The 12253-nt window shown below is 54.6% G+C and overlaps 1 protein-coding gene across 1 annotated transcript in view; it reads right to left on the bottom strand.

The window, feature by feature from the left end:
* Window positions 1-10304, bottom strand: part of CTSB (cathepsin B) — a 31163-nt gene extending 20859 nt beyond the window's left edge. Inside the window, exons 1-2 of the mRNA XM_089776985.1 lie at window positions 10155-10304; window positions 9589-9696 (exon numbers count right to left, since the gene is read on the bottom strand). The gene's annotated coding sequence lies outside the window, so the exon portion shown is untranslated. The remainder of the gene's footprint in view (window positions 1-9588; window positions 9697-10154) is intronic.
* Between the last annotated feature and the right edge of the window lie 1949 nt (window positions 10305-12253).

Here is a 12253-nt window from a genome sequence, read left to right as displayed (position 1 = left end):
CCCACTGCGCCACTCCCTAACATCCCTATGTTCTGGGCCCCCCTTATCCGTCCTATGTCCCAATGGTGCCAGGTCCGTCCATCACCAAGTTGACGGTGGCTGCCCGGGGGCGGGACACACGACTGAGCTCCTGGACCCGGCATGAGCTAGAACTGAGCTGGGCTGCTGGCCAGCCTGCTAAAAAGGGGGGGGGGGGGGGGGAGAAATGTGTGTCTTCTACAGCAGTGTTTCCCAAAGTGTGGTCCGCAGCCCAGTACCGGTCCTTAGAAAAATTATTGCGCACAATCCTATTAATTTGTGAGATGAGGTAGCAGCAGCCCACTCCGCTGAGCGCGGTGGTACAGCCCTCTTAGGAGACAGCCTGCCGCCGCGGCATCTCTGCCGGGCATGCGCCCAGGGGGCAGGGCTAGATCCGGCGGGCGCTAGGACCCAGAACAGGGGGAGAAGGCTGTGCGCACCAACGCAGAACGCTCGGCACCGGACATAGCCGGGGGAGCCAGTGTCGGCCGATAAAGAAGCCAGGGTTGGAGCCAGGAGGGCAGAACAACCCACCAGGGCCAGCAACACACTGTATTTGCATATTCATCATTTGCTTAATGAATACGCAAATGAATGTTACCGGTCCTCCAAAAGCTTGTGAATGGGTTTACTGGTCTCCAGTATCCAACAGATTGGGAACCGCTGGTCTATCGCATTAACCCATCAGCTTTCCCTTATCGGTTAGTCGACTCCACTCTTACATCCCTACCGTGCAGCCCATCAAAGCCCTGGACGGTTCCCCAAGGGCACCGCTGATTCCAAGCACGCAAGCGCAGTCAGCAAGAGCGCTTTCTCCCGAGAGACCGACTTTACGTGGGCCATGCAGCTCGCTGAGACGGGGGAGGGTCTCTCGTCTCGGTTTGCCCATGGCCGGATTACATAGGGGAGTGACTGCCAGCATTCTGCCCTGCCCCGGTCCCTTCCTCCTCTCCGCAGCAGCTGATCGGCTCATCTTGCATCAGTTGCACCGCCTCCTTGCGAGCCGGAAACGCACAGCCTGCATCTGGGGTGCAAGCGCTGACAAGGTCGGGGGTGTCCCGCACACAGCGCTACGCTAAGCTTCGGACGAGCGTGTTCACACTACTTCCTCCTCGGCAGGATTGCAACATGGTCGCGCCCTGTTTACAGCCAGGGAAACGGAGTTTCGGAGCAGCTAACTCCGAGAGAACGCCGCCATGCAGATCGGCTCTCCTGTTCTGTTTGGACTTCGTCCCAAACCATCTTTTAAAAAGCCAGGTCGCGCGCTCTGCAGCGGTCGTGCTTTGCGCAAGCCAGCTAAGTAGGCTGCACCCGGCCTTTATGCCGTTCGTGCAGGGCCAGACGCAAGCGGCAACAGACGCCGCTGGAGGTTTTACAGATAAGTCCCAGGGCAGCAGTGGATTTTTCCTGCAAGTTTCTTGCTACAAGATAGCATTAGAAGAAAGTGACCCACAGGCTATTTAACTCTTGCAAGTCCTGTGCAACTGCGGATGTCCCAAATTGTGACCCGCATAGGCGAGGACGGAGGAAAGACCTGGCATAAACCATCAAAAGGGTTCGCATCACATTTGAAAAGGGGGTTTGGGCTCCTACGTTTTGGAGCGTCTAAACATTTCACCCCTTGTCTTAGGACGGCCAGCTCTGTACGAGATGCGCCCTGCTTTACAATAGTGGCATCGGATGTATATGCTCCCCTTACCACCAGATCTATGAACTCTTACAGTACATGCAAGAAAGGATTAATGCAGCGTTTCTCAAACTGTGGGTCCTGACCCCCGGGGGTGGGGGGTCGTGAGCAACTTAGAGGAGGATCGCAAACAAACTAGATGTGGGGGGGTCGTGAGCAACTGAGAGGGGGGTTGCAGTATCACCAGTTTGAAAACCCCCGGCTTAATGGACACCAATCAGATGGTAACACACAGAAACCAGTTGGGGAACATTTTAACTTGCCCAGGGCCCCTACTAATGGGTCTAGAAGTGGCTCCACTATTACAAACCAGCTGGAATGAGAAGCAGAACTTGGTTTCATTTACAAGCTTGACACCTGTAATCAGGGTCTGAACAAAAACCTGACCCGGATGAAACAAAAGACAGAACTACGTAGCATTTTACAGACTAACAAGATGGTTTATTAGGGGATGAGCTCTCCTGGGCCAGACCCACTTCCTCCGATCAATTGTGGAAGAAAATCGGCATGAGCATAGATGCCAAAGGGATACAATCAAAAAAGTGAACACATATAACATTGACAAATCAGAGTTTAGAACAGAGGGGGGGTGAGGAGGGAAGGTTAGTGGCTATGAGATAATGATATTAGGGGTGATAATTGGAGAAGCTATCTTCTGGATGGGTCACTACATTCCGCACCCTAAGGACATCAAAAGCCAAGTACTGGGTACTTAGGCCCTGCTCAATTAGCTTCATTTATCAGGGACAGTAATTTACAAGAATTTTTTCCTACAATTTTTTTTCCTTCTCTTTCCCTCCCCATCCCCCCTCTCTTTCTCGGCTATTTATTTTTCCCCCCTAGACCCGTTACTCCATTCATCCGAAGCGGGTTGTGCCCACGAAAGCTCATAAGACCATCGCTGTGTTTTGTTAGTCTCTAAGGTGCTGCAGAACCAGTCATTGGGTTTTTTAAGTGACCACAGTACAAACACAGAGGAGCTCCTCCATGGATTTAAACGGCTAGATCCTCTGTCGGCAAAGAAAGCCTTCAGACTGGGAAAGATCCTGAGGCCGGATTCTGCAAAGGAGCCAAAGTAGAACGGGGAGTTGAGAATTTCACCATTCGGCTCGAGAGGCCCCAAAGCAAGAACCTCACATTAAAACACACAATTCAGGCCCGAGGGGAACCAAACGGCTCAACACCAACCGGACCCGGCAGACTCCGAGGCGGCTCCCCTGGCTTTCAACCCTGATCATGCGTTTAAGGAGAGTCAGAAGCCTCCAAGGTGGAAGTGAAATAACCACTTCTGTTAAGGACGCTTCAGACATGTGACCCAGGGTTTCGTTTCCCGTAATACTGTCCAATTCGAAATCAGAAGCCTCTATGAGCTGAAGACAGGAACAAATATTTGGACCCAGGAACTAGTCTTCAATGACCAAGTGTACCTTTGTAGCATTTCTATCCACCAAACCCTAGCTCAGTGGTTCTCAAACTTCTCAGAATCATGCCCGAGGGGAACCAAAACTGTTTGTGTTGTAAGCAAAACTCGTGAAGTCATTCTGCCACTCTACTCTGCACTAGTTAGGCCTCAGCTGGAGTACTGTGTCCAGTTCTGGGCGCCACATTTCAAGAAAAATGTGGAGAAATTGGAAAGGGTGCAGAGAAGAGCGACAAGAATGATTAAAGGTCTAGAGAACATGACCTATGAAGCCAGGCTTCATGAACTGGGCTTGTTTAGTTTGGAAAAAAGAAGATTAAGGGGGGACATGATAGTGGTTTTCAAATATCTAAAAGGGTGTCACAAGGAGGAAGGCGAAAATTTGTTCCTCTTGGTTTCTGAGGACAGGACAAGGAGTAATGGGCTTAAAGTGCAGCAGGGGAGGTTTAGATTGGACATTAGGAAAAAATTCCTAACTGTCAGGGTGGTCAAATATTGGAATAAATTGCCAAGGGAGGTGGTGGAATCTCCCTCTCTGGAGATATTTAAGAACAGGTTAGATAGACATCTGTCAGGGATGGTGTAGACGGAGCTTGGTCCTGCCTTGAGGGCGGGGGGCTGGACTCAATGACCTCTCGAGGTCCCTTCCAGTCCTATTATTCTATGATTCTATGCCCCCCCTTTTTGATTTTTGAGAAACCCTCACGCCTGCCCCCCCCCCCAAAAAAAACCCAGCAGCGAAACTTGTTAAGAGGGGGAACAAAGAGAAGAACTGACTGAGACAGAAAAATATAAATAGCAGCAAAACTTGGAGTGGGGGGGAGGGACCTGACTGGGGGGGGTTGGGCGCAGAGCTGGGTCACCTCGTGCCCCTCCTGGAATTTCTTCATGCCCCCCCAAAGGGGGTGCACCCCTCCTCCCCCGCCCCCAGTTTGGGAATCCATGTGGGCCTAGCCTTTGTATGTCTGGAAATTGGTGACAGAAAAGGGATCGCGTGAGGATTACCTGTTGGGTTCCCTCCCTCTGGGGCACCTGGAATTGGCCACTGTTGGCAGACAGGACACAGAGCTGGATGGATCGTTGTTCTGACCCAGCCTGGCCGTTCTTATGTTCATATTTCAACTAGCTCCCCAACTGACAAGAAGATTTGGAAGGTGAAGACAAATCCAAGTGTATTATCCCTGCCTAGCCAGGCCAAAGGAGGGAGCCAATGACTCCTGCGTGTCATGCTAGAGATTTAGAGGACTGAAAATGCATGTCCCACCCCCCTACGGCTGTAGCACTCGGAGAAGACACACCTCTCTCCACCCGCCACAAAAGCGTATGCCTGGAAGACCCATCCAAAAAAAAATCAACTCTGTTCCCATTTGGAGCCATTATCACAACAACCTTAGATGCTGGAGTTTTAGCAATTCACCCACGAGATACAACCAGAAAACTTTCCCACGACAGAGGGTGGGAAAGTTCACAGCAGAAACGAGACACCCCGGCTCCTGATTCTGTCCCTGCCTCTGACCCATGGCAGTTGAGCCAGTGGTTTAGTTTAGCCATCCGTAGGCAGACGCAAAGCTCGCCCTCAGCAGGCATAAAACATGTTTATACCCTTGATCAAGAGGTGGAGATAAATCATTCTAATGTCGGAGATGAAATACAATCCCAAACTGACCGTTTTGGTTCATTTGCACAGGAACTGGAAAATAAAGCCTGGTCTCTCCCAAAAGGACTTTATTTGTCCCAAAACCCACAAATCTGAACTTTGCCCCCTCAATTGCGTTAGCTGCCAATGCTTCGGACAGGACACTGACGTCACCACAAGCAGCATATACACAAAGAAACTGGACTGTGCTTGCTTAGCTGTTAGTCTCTCATTCTGTTCTAAAGCAGCTACCAAGCCCGATGTATTGTATCCGTTACTGGATCAGCGCCAAAGGTTAATGGTTTTCAACACACACCAGCCAGAGCACCCATTCTTCTCCGGGAACAGGGTGAGTTTCCCTGTTACAGAGGCTAGAAAGTTAGCAAAAATACTTGCAAAATCTGATGCCACTTCGGGATGTAAGTGACTAATCAACTATCCGATAAACAAAAGCTTCGTCAGATAGTTGACAAGCTAGTCGACTAATCGCTCCTCCCCACTTCACTGCCTCTATCAGAAAGAGGCAGCAAGGGGGTGCAGGGATGAGGAGGGAGTGCGGGGGGCAGCCGGCTTAAAAGCTGGCTCCTCCCAGCTCTACCTCACTGGGAAGGGGTAGGGGTGCAGCGGCGGCACCCCACCTTTGAAATGTACAAGTGTCTCCGCGGGGGCTTTTGTACATTTCAAAGCAGAAGCGCCGCATGGAGCCGGGGGACTCAAGAGACCCCTGCTGGCCCCGGGCTCCATGCACATTTCAAAGATTGGAACACGTACAAGAGACCCTACTGGGGCTCTTGTACATTTCGAAAGTGGAACGCCACACAGCACTTCCACCTTTGAAATGGAGCAACAGCCAGGTGGCTCTTGCTTCATTTCAAACGGAAGCACCCTTATCGACTCAAATAGTTGATGGAAATTCCATCGACTATTCGATTAGCTGATTAATCAGCCACTCCTAGTGCTTTGTCTAAAAGAGAGCGAGGCTGCTTTGTGTGGTGTTAAGAAGCTGCTTCTCTTTCAAACGGCTTCTTTCACTAGGGCTGTTGACAAAAGAAGTTCCACTCCAGATTCTAGGTGCCAGTAGTACAAACTGGAAAGCTTGCAAAAGAAATGCCCTCACGTCTGTAGCAAAATGCAGGACAATGTAGCACTTTAAAGACCAACAAGATGGTTTATTAGATGATGAGCTTTCGTGGGCCAGACCCACTTCCTCAGATCAAATAGTGGATATATACCATATATACCAAAGGATACAATTAAAAAAAAATGAACACATATGAAAAGGCCAAATCACATTGCAGAACAGGAGGGGGATGCAGGGAGGGGGGAGGAAGGAAGGTAAGTGTCTGTGAATTGATGATATTAGAGGTGGGATATCTGTGTGTGTGTTCCCTGCCTTGAGGTGTTTTAGCAGGTTGTCCCCCCCTTTGGGGTTCTGTATTTCGCACACATGCATACACAAGGCTGTGTGTGTTTTAAACAAACGTTGTAAGCCACCTCAACTCTGAGAAAGAGAGGCGGAGTAAAAATATTTCAAATAAATTAAACACATTAATTAAGGAGAGCTGTGCAGTAACTCAAGGCTCCGGAAGCGATATTCCTTGGGTAAGAATGGAGACTGCCTCTTTCCAGTCTGTTGATCCGGGTCCCCTCAGGCCCCGCATCTTAAGAAAACCTGAACACTGAAGCATGTGACTCTAGAAACTCCATCCTGCAACAGCAGTTAGGGGAGTTCTGGTTTAAGAGATGCAATTCTGGGCTCCAGCAAGGCCCCAGATGTCTGGCGACACTGATGTTTGCTTGTTCCCCGCCCCCCCCCCCCACCGCCTTCCTCCAAAGTTAAGTAGCTTCCAAGCGAGTTCAGCTCAAGCGGTTTCATAAGCTGTTGGAGCCTTGGCCTAGAAGAAGTGCCCATGTGGTCTGAGCAGCTTTCGGGGAGCAGAATCATGAGCTGACCCCGTTCTCAGGCTGGGTCTGCACTGCAGGTTTTGCAGACACAGCTACACCCGTCAGGTGTGATCATTGACAGATGCATCGGGGCCAGCAAGAGCCCCTAGTGTTAGGCACGGTTCTCACTAATCACAGTGATGCTTTACCGGTGTAGTTCATTTAGCTTGCGGGGGCGAGGGGGGGGGGGGGGGGGGAGACGAGGTTGCCCTATAGGTCCTAAGCCCAGCTTTGCCAGTATAGCAGTGTCCATGCCAGAAGCATGCTGCCAGCATGTCAGCAAGAGCACGCCGAAAGTAGATTTAGTTTTCGGCACCGATTGGCATTTTTGGCAAAGTCACCCTGGGATAGTGAAGTCTCACGTTCCCGCCAAGAAGATCCCTGTGTTTGGGATGCATCAGCCCCAAAAGATGCTGCATTATTCATAGAATCACAGACCTAGAAGGGACCTCGAGAGGTCAAGTCCAGTCCCCTGCCCTCATGGGCTTCCAAGGGTTGGATCCAGCCTGCCAAGTGATGCTCCCTCCACCCTCAGGCCAATCAGGTCCTGGGGGCAGGAGCGCACAAAGTCTCCTCCCACCCTGGAAGGGGCTCAGCACTTAAAGTCAACCACCAGCTGCTGCTCAGCTGATGGGTGACTGAGCACAGCACCCCTTGCAGGGTGGGGGCAGGGAGCGAGAGACATCACATGCTCCCCCTCCTGAGGCCTTGATTGACCGGGGGCGGGGGGGGGGGGGGGAGAGACACGGACATGCAAAGTCTCCTCCCACCACAGAAGTGCCCTGTCCCCGCCCCTTCTGGGGTGGCCCAGGGCCACTTAAAAAATTTCTGAAGTGGCCCCCGGTCAAAAACGATTGCCCACCCCTGGTCTAGACCATCCCTGACAGGTGTCTGTCTAACCTGCTCTGAAATATCTCCAGGGATGGGGATTCCACAACCTCCCTGGGCAATTTATTCCAGTGTTTCACCACCCAGACAGGCAGGAAGTTTTTCCTAATGTCCAACCTAAACCTCCCTTGCTGCAGTTTCAGCCCCTTGCTTCTTATCCTGTCCTCAGAGGCCAAGGGGAACAATTTTTCCTCCCTCCTCCTTTGACACCTATTGATCTGCTGTGCACAGTCAATTTGGGACTGCCCAGAGGGCCCTTCTTAGCAGCTCCTATGATAGACTGAAAACACACCACCCATCCGGTGTTTAACCCTCCCTTTCCTCGGGCCTCGTCGACGTTCCGGGATAACTGGATTCGTGCTAGCCCCAATAGGCAGAGGTGCCACAGGGGGGTCACCTGGGTGGTCCAACACATCCCTGGGCACTAGGGTCTTTGTACCACGGCAACTACAGCAGTGACTGAAGGCCCCATAGGGGCCTGGCTTCAAATTATGCCACTTTTTAATAGCGGGATTCCTGCAGCAGGGCAGACCTAACTCCAGGGGCAAAAACTGCACAGCTGCCATCCCTGGGCATGTCCCATTGGCTGCAGAAAGTGTTTTGGCTGCTCACTCTTCCAGCACAAAGCAGCAGCCACCCCTTTCAGCCCACACCCGGTGGGAGTAATGCCAAGGCCGTGGGCACGTGAAGGTAATTAAAAAGGGGCGGGAGGAGCAGTGAGGTTCCCTGCTCAGTGCAAGTGAACTCTCTTAAAGAGACAAGATAACCAGTATCTGCCAGAGTGGAGTCTCCAAACTGGAACGGGCTTTACTGCACCAGACTGGAAAGTGGACTTCCACCCTGCTTTACAAGCAGCACTGATATTTAGCAACGGGGGAGACGGGCAGTTCGGTCAGGCTGCTAGATTTGGATACGGGACAAGGAGCAGAAGATCAAGTGACCACACACAAGAGGGGACTTTGGTTTGGAAGCAGCACCCTCCTGGGCGAGGCTAGCAGAGCCCCGCCCGGCAGAAGCAGGTTCAGCTACCATGGGAACCACTCTCCCCAGGTTCCTTCCAAAAGGACAGCTTCGCGTGTGAGCACCAAAAGGAGCGGGTTGCATTTATAAGCAAGGCGCTCGGCCAGTATCAACCTCAGCAAAAACAATCAGGTACAGCTCTTATGATTTTTTTACTAATACCAAATGTTCCTTTTTACAGGGTAAGATTTTCAGAAGCCACACTAGAGGGGGGGGGGATTCATTGCTGGAGTTTCAGTCTGGAAGTTTCTGCTGCTGCAGTTTTGGGTTTAGTTTATTGATCTTTCCACCATCTTGCTGCCGGAAAACAACACTCAAAACAGAGGAATCTAACTGAAGGCCACAGAATTAAAAAACAAACAAACCATAAATTCCGCTCCCTACATTTCCTCTTCCTTGGGCTGCCCAGTTTGCAAATTTAGGAGGCATCCGAACTTACTCCCTGCCCATCCACAACCTAGTCACATGGCGCTGGTCCCTCCAGAATCAGAATTCATAACACACATCACACGGTGTCCCTGCAAGCTCGGGATGTGGCCAAAGTCCCCCTCCCCTGCAAGGTTTTTAGATGTCACACTCCCATTGAAATTAATGCAAATTTGGAGCCAAAATTCCTGTGAGGAGGTGGGCTGAGATGCTGGATCCCCTAGAAGAGCACTGCAGCTACTCGGTAACTCCGAGAAGCAGGCTCAAAGGGACAGGCCCAAGGTCACCCCAGACGTGCCCAGCAGAGATAAGAATTTGACTCCTATATCCAGAATTTCAGTTCTACAAGCCCATGAGGCTGCAGTTCGCTGGCAGGACACAGAATTGCTTTTTGGCCGAGAGCTGCTCCTAAAAAACCCCGGAAAACCCTGCCACAGGCCAACACCGAACTCGCGAGGGGAATGACTTTGTGCGGCACGTCCCCAGCCACCCATCAAGCCTGCTGTGAGAAAGTCGCCTCCCGTAACCACAACACAGGCTGGGCCGTACCTCTGAGCTCAGCGCCGGGAAGCGGTTATGCAAGCTCCGGAGCAGAGGGGCGACTCCAGCGCGCAGACACTGCCTGGACACCGGCGGGGATCCGGATTCGCAGATCAGCTGGAAAAAGGAAGAGGCGGTGAGAGGCCAGGCCTGCGCCAACCCCCCCCCCCTCGCATTTCCTGGCGGGGGGGGGGGGGCACAATCTGAGCCGACTTCCCCAGGCTACGGGCTTTTCCCACCTGGGAGAGGGAGGGACAGGAGAGGGGTTCCCCCCCCCCCCGCCACTTCCAAACATCTCCCCCCCCCCCCCGCCCCAGCAGCTCTCTCCTGTTCCCTCCCCCACTGGGTCTCCCCCCCAACCCCATCCCCCACGGCCAGCCCAGGAACCCCACAGCCCCCCGCTCGGCCCCAGATCCCCCAGCGCCCCCCTTCTGCCCCAGCGCCCCCCTTCTGCCCCAGCGCCCCCCCAGAGCCCCCCCTTCTGCCCCAGCTCCCCCCAGCGCCCCCCCTTCTGCCCCAGCGCCCCCCAGCGCCCCCCTTCTGCCCCAGCTCCCCGGTGACCGGCCGCCCCTCACCCGATCCGAGCCCCTCGCTCCGCCGCCCCGCGCCGCCGCCCGGCTCCTTATGAGCCGCCCCGCCCGGCGCTGACTCAGCCCCGGCTCCTCCCGCTGCAGCAGCGCCTGACCCCGCAGCAGGCTCGGTCATGTGATTGCCCCCCCCGCCGAGTCATGTGACCGTACCCCCCCCCCGCGAGTCATATGACGGCGGCCACTGCCCGAGCTCTGCGGGGCGCGTCAGCTGCTACCTGCTCTAAGGCTGCATCCCTGCACCCCCCCCGGGGCCCCGCAATGGTGCGTCCCTGCACCCCCCCCGACTCCGCAATGGTGTGTCCCTGCACCCCCCCGCGGGCCCCGCAATGGTGCGTCCCTGTACCCCCCCAGGGCCCCGCAATGGTGCGTCCCTGCACCCCCCCCCGGGGCCCCGCAATGGTGCGTCCCTGCACCCCCCCAGACTCCGCAATGATGCGTCCCTGCACCCCCCCCCGGGGCCCCGCAATGGTGCATCCCTGCACCCCCCCCCGGGGCCCCGCAATGGTGCGTCCCTGCACCCCCCCCCCAGACTCCGCAATGGTGTGTCCCTGCACCCCCCCGCGGGCCCCGCAATGGTGCGTCCCTGTACCCCCCCCCGGGGCCCCGCAATGGTGCGTCCCTGCACCCCCCCCCGGGGCCCCGCAATGGTGCGTCCCTGTACCCCCCGGGGCCCCGCAATGGTGCGTCCCTGCACCCCCCCCCGGGGCCCCGCAATGGTGCGTCCCTGTACCCCCCCCCGGGGCCCCGCAATGGTGCGTCCCTGCACCCCCCCCGGGGCCCCGCAATGGTGTGTCCCTGCACCCCCCACTACCCCCCTCTAGGCCCTGCAATGGTGCATCCCAGCTACCCCCCCCCCCACCTGCCCCCTCTCCAAGCCCCGCAGCGGGCCTGGCTGTGGTTGATGCAGTGCCCCCGCTGTTACCCCATTTCCCAGGCCCCCGCCTTGCCTTTGCCCCAGGCCAGGAGCAAGTTCCCATTGAGTCTTGCCGCCCTGGGTCCCCACCGCAGCCCATCTCCCCTGCCTGCCCCCCAGGCCAGAGCCGGCCCCGGCTTGCATGCCCTGAGACAGTCCCGAGCACGGCCGGGCATCTGACAGTCACTGATGCGGTGGGTCGCCTGGGGCGTTGCCACATCGCGCAGTGTTGGGCCGGCCTTCGGCAACTCGCCCCCGGTACGCTCGGATGTTGGTGCCCTGACTCCTGGGGGTGCAGCGATGCCCCTGTACCCCTAGCCCCATTGGTACCCTCCACTGGCTCTGGCTCCTACGGGCAGCCCACCTCCCTTGGCCCCCTGAACTCCTGGATGGTGCCCTGTTGGCCCCAACCCCTGCTCTGTGGCCCTTTCAACCCTAACTCCAGCACCTCCTTCCTGTTATCAGATTTGCCCAATACTCTGGGGTATGCTCATTTATCAGGGATACCCTTATGGGACTGGGGGAAGGTTAACAGTTCTATCAGTGTGCTGTTGGTGCTTACTTGGGCTCTCATATGGAGCTGAATTCTCCCTGCTGCCAATTCCCCCTCCCACTGGAGCTCTCCTGCAGGAACTAGGTTCCTCAGGACGGGGTTCTTCCCACCTTGGCAACACACACAGACACTCACACACACTAGTCAGAGCACGTCTGAGAGGACTGGGTACTCAGCACTCACAAGCTGACCCCCTCATATGTCCCTGGACTCAGCTGGCTGGGTTTCACAGCAATGCCACACTGCACCCTCATGTGCCTTTGGACTCCGTGGGCTGGATTAAACAGCACTTTAAGCTGCCATCCTCATAAGCCCCCAGGTTCAGCACCCCCTATCCCCACTTTCACACCACAGTCATTCACTGGTAAACCACACGATGAGCAAACCCCACAGGATTTTGGGCACTACAGGGATCTTTTGCTTGGGTACAAGAAGCGTTGTTGCAGAGCGAATGGGGAACCCAAAACAACACCCCTTAAGGAAGAGTGAGCAAAAGAGAAAGAAAGAGAGAGAAGCAACCAGCTTAACAATGAAAGTGATTTATTTCTGAGTAGTGAATAGATATCAAACAGTTACAATATTAAATCTAACAATTACAATATTAAATCTAAATTGAAG

Source organism: Pelodiscus sinensis, chromosome 3, assembly GCF_052426305.1.
Source record: "Pelodiscus sinensis isolate ZL-2025 chromosome 3, ASM5242630v1, whole genome shotgun sequence".
Classification (NCBI taxonomy): domain Eukaryota; kingdom Metazoa; phylum Chordata; order Testudines; family Trionychidae; genus Pelodiscus; species Pelodiscus sinensis.
This window is presented reverse-complemented; position numbering and strand designations above follow the sequence as displayed.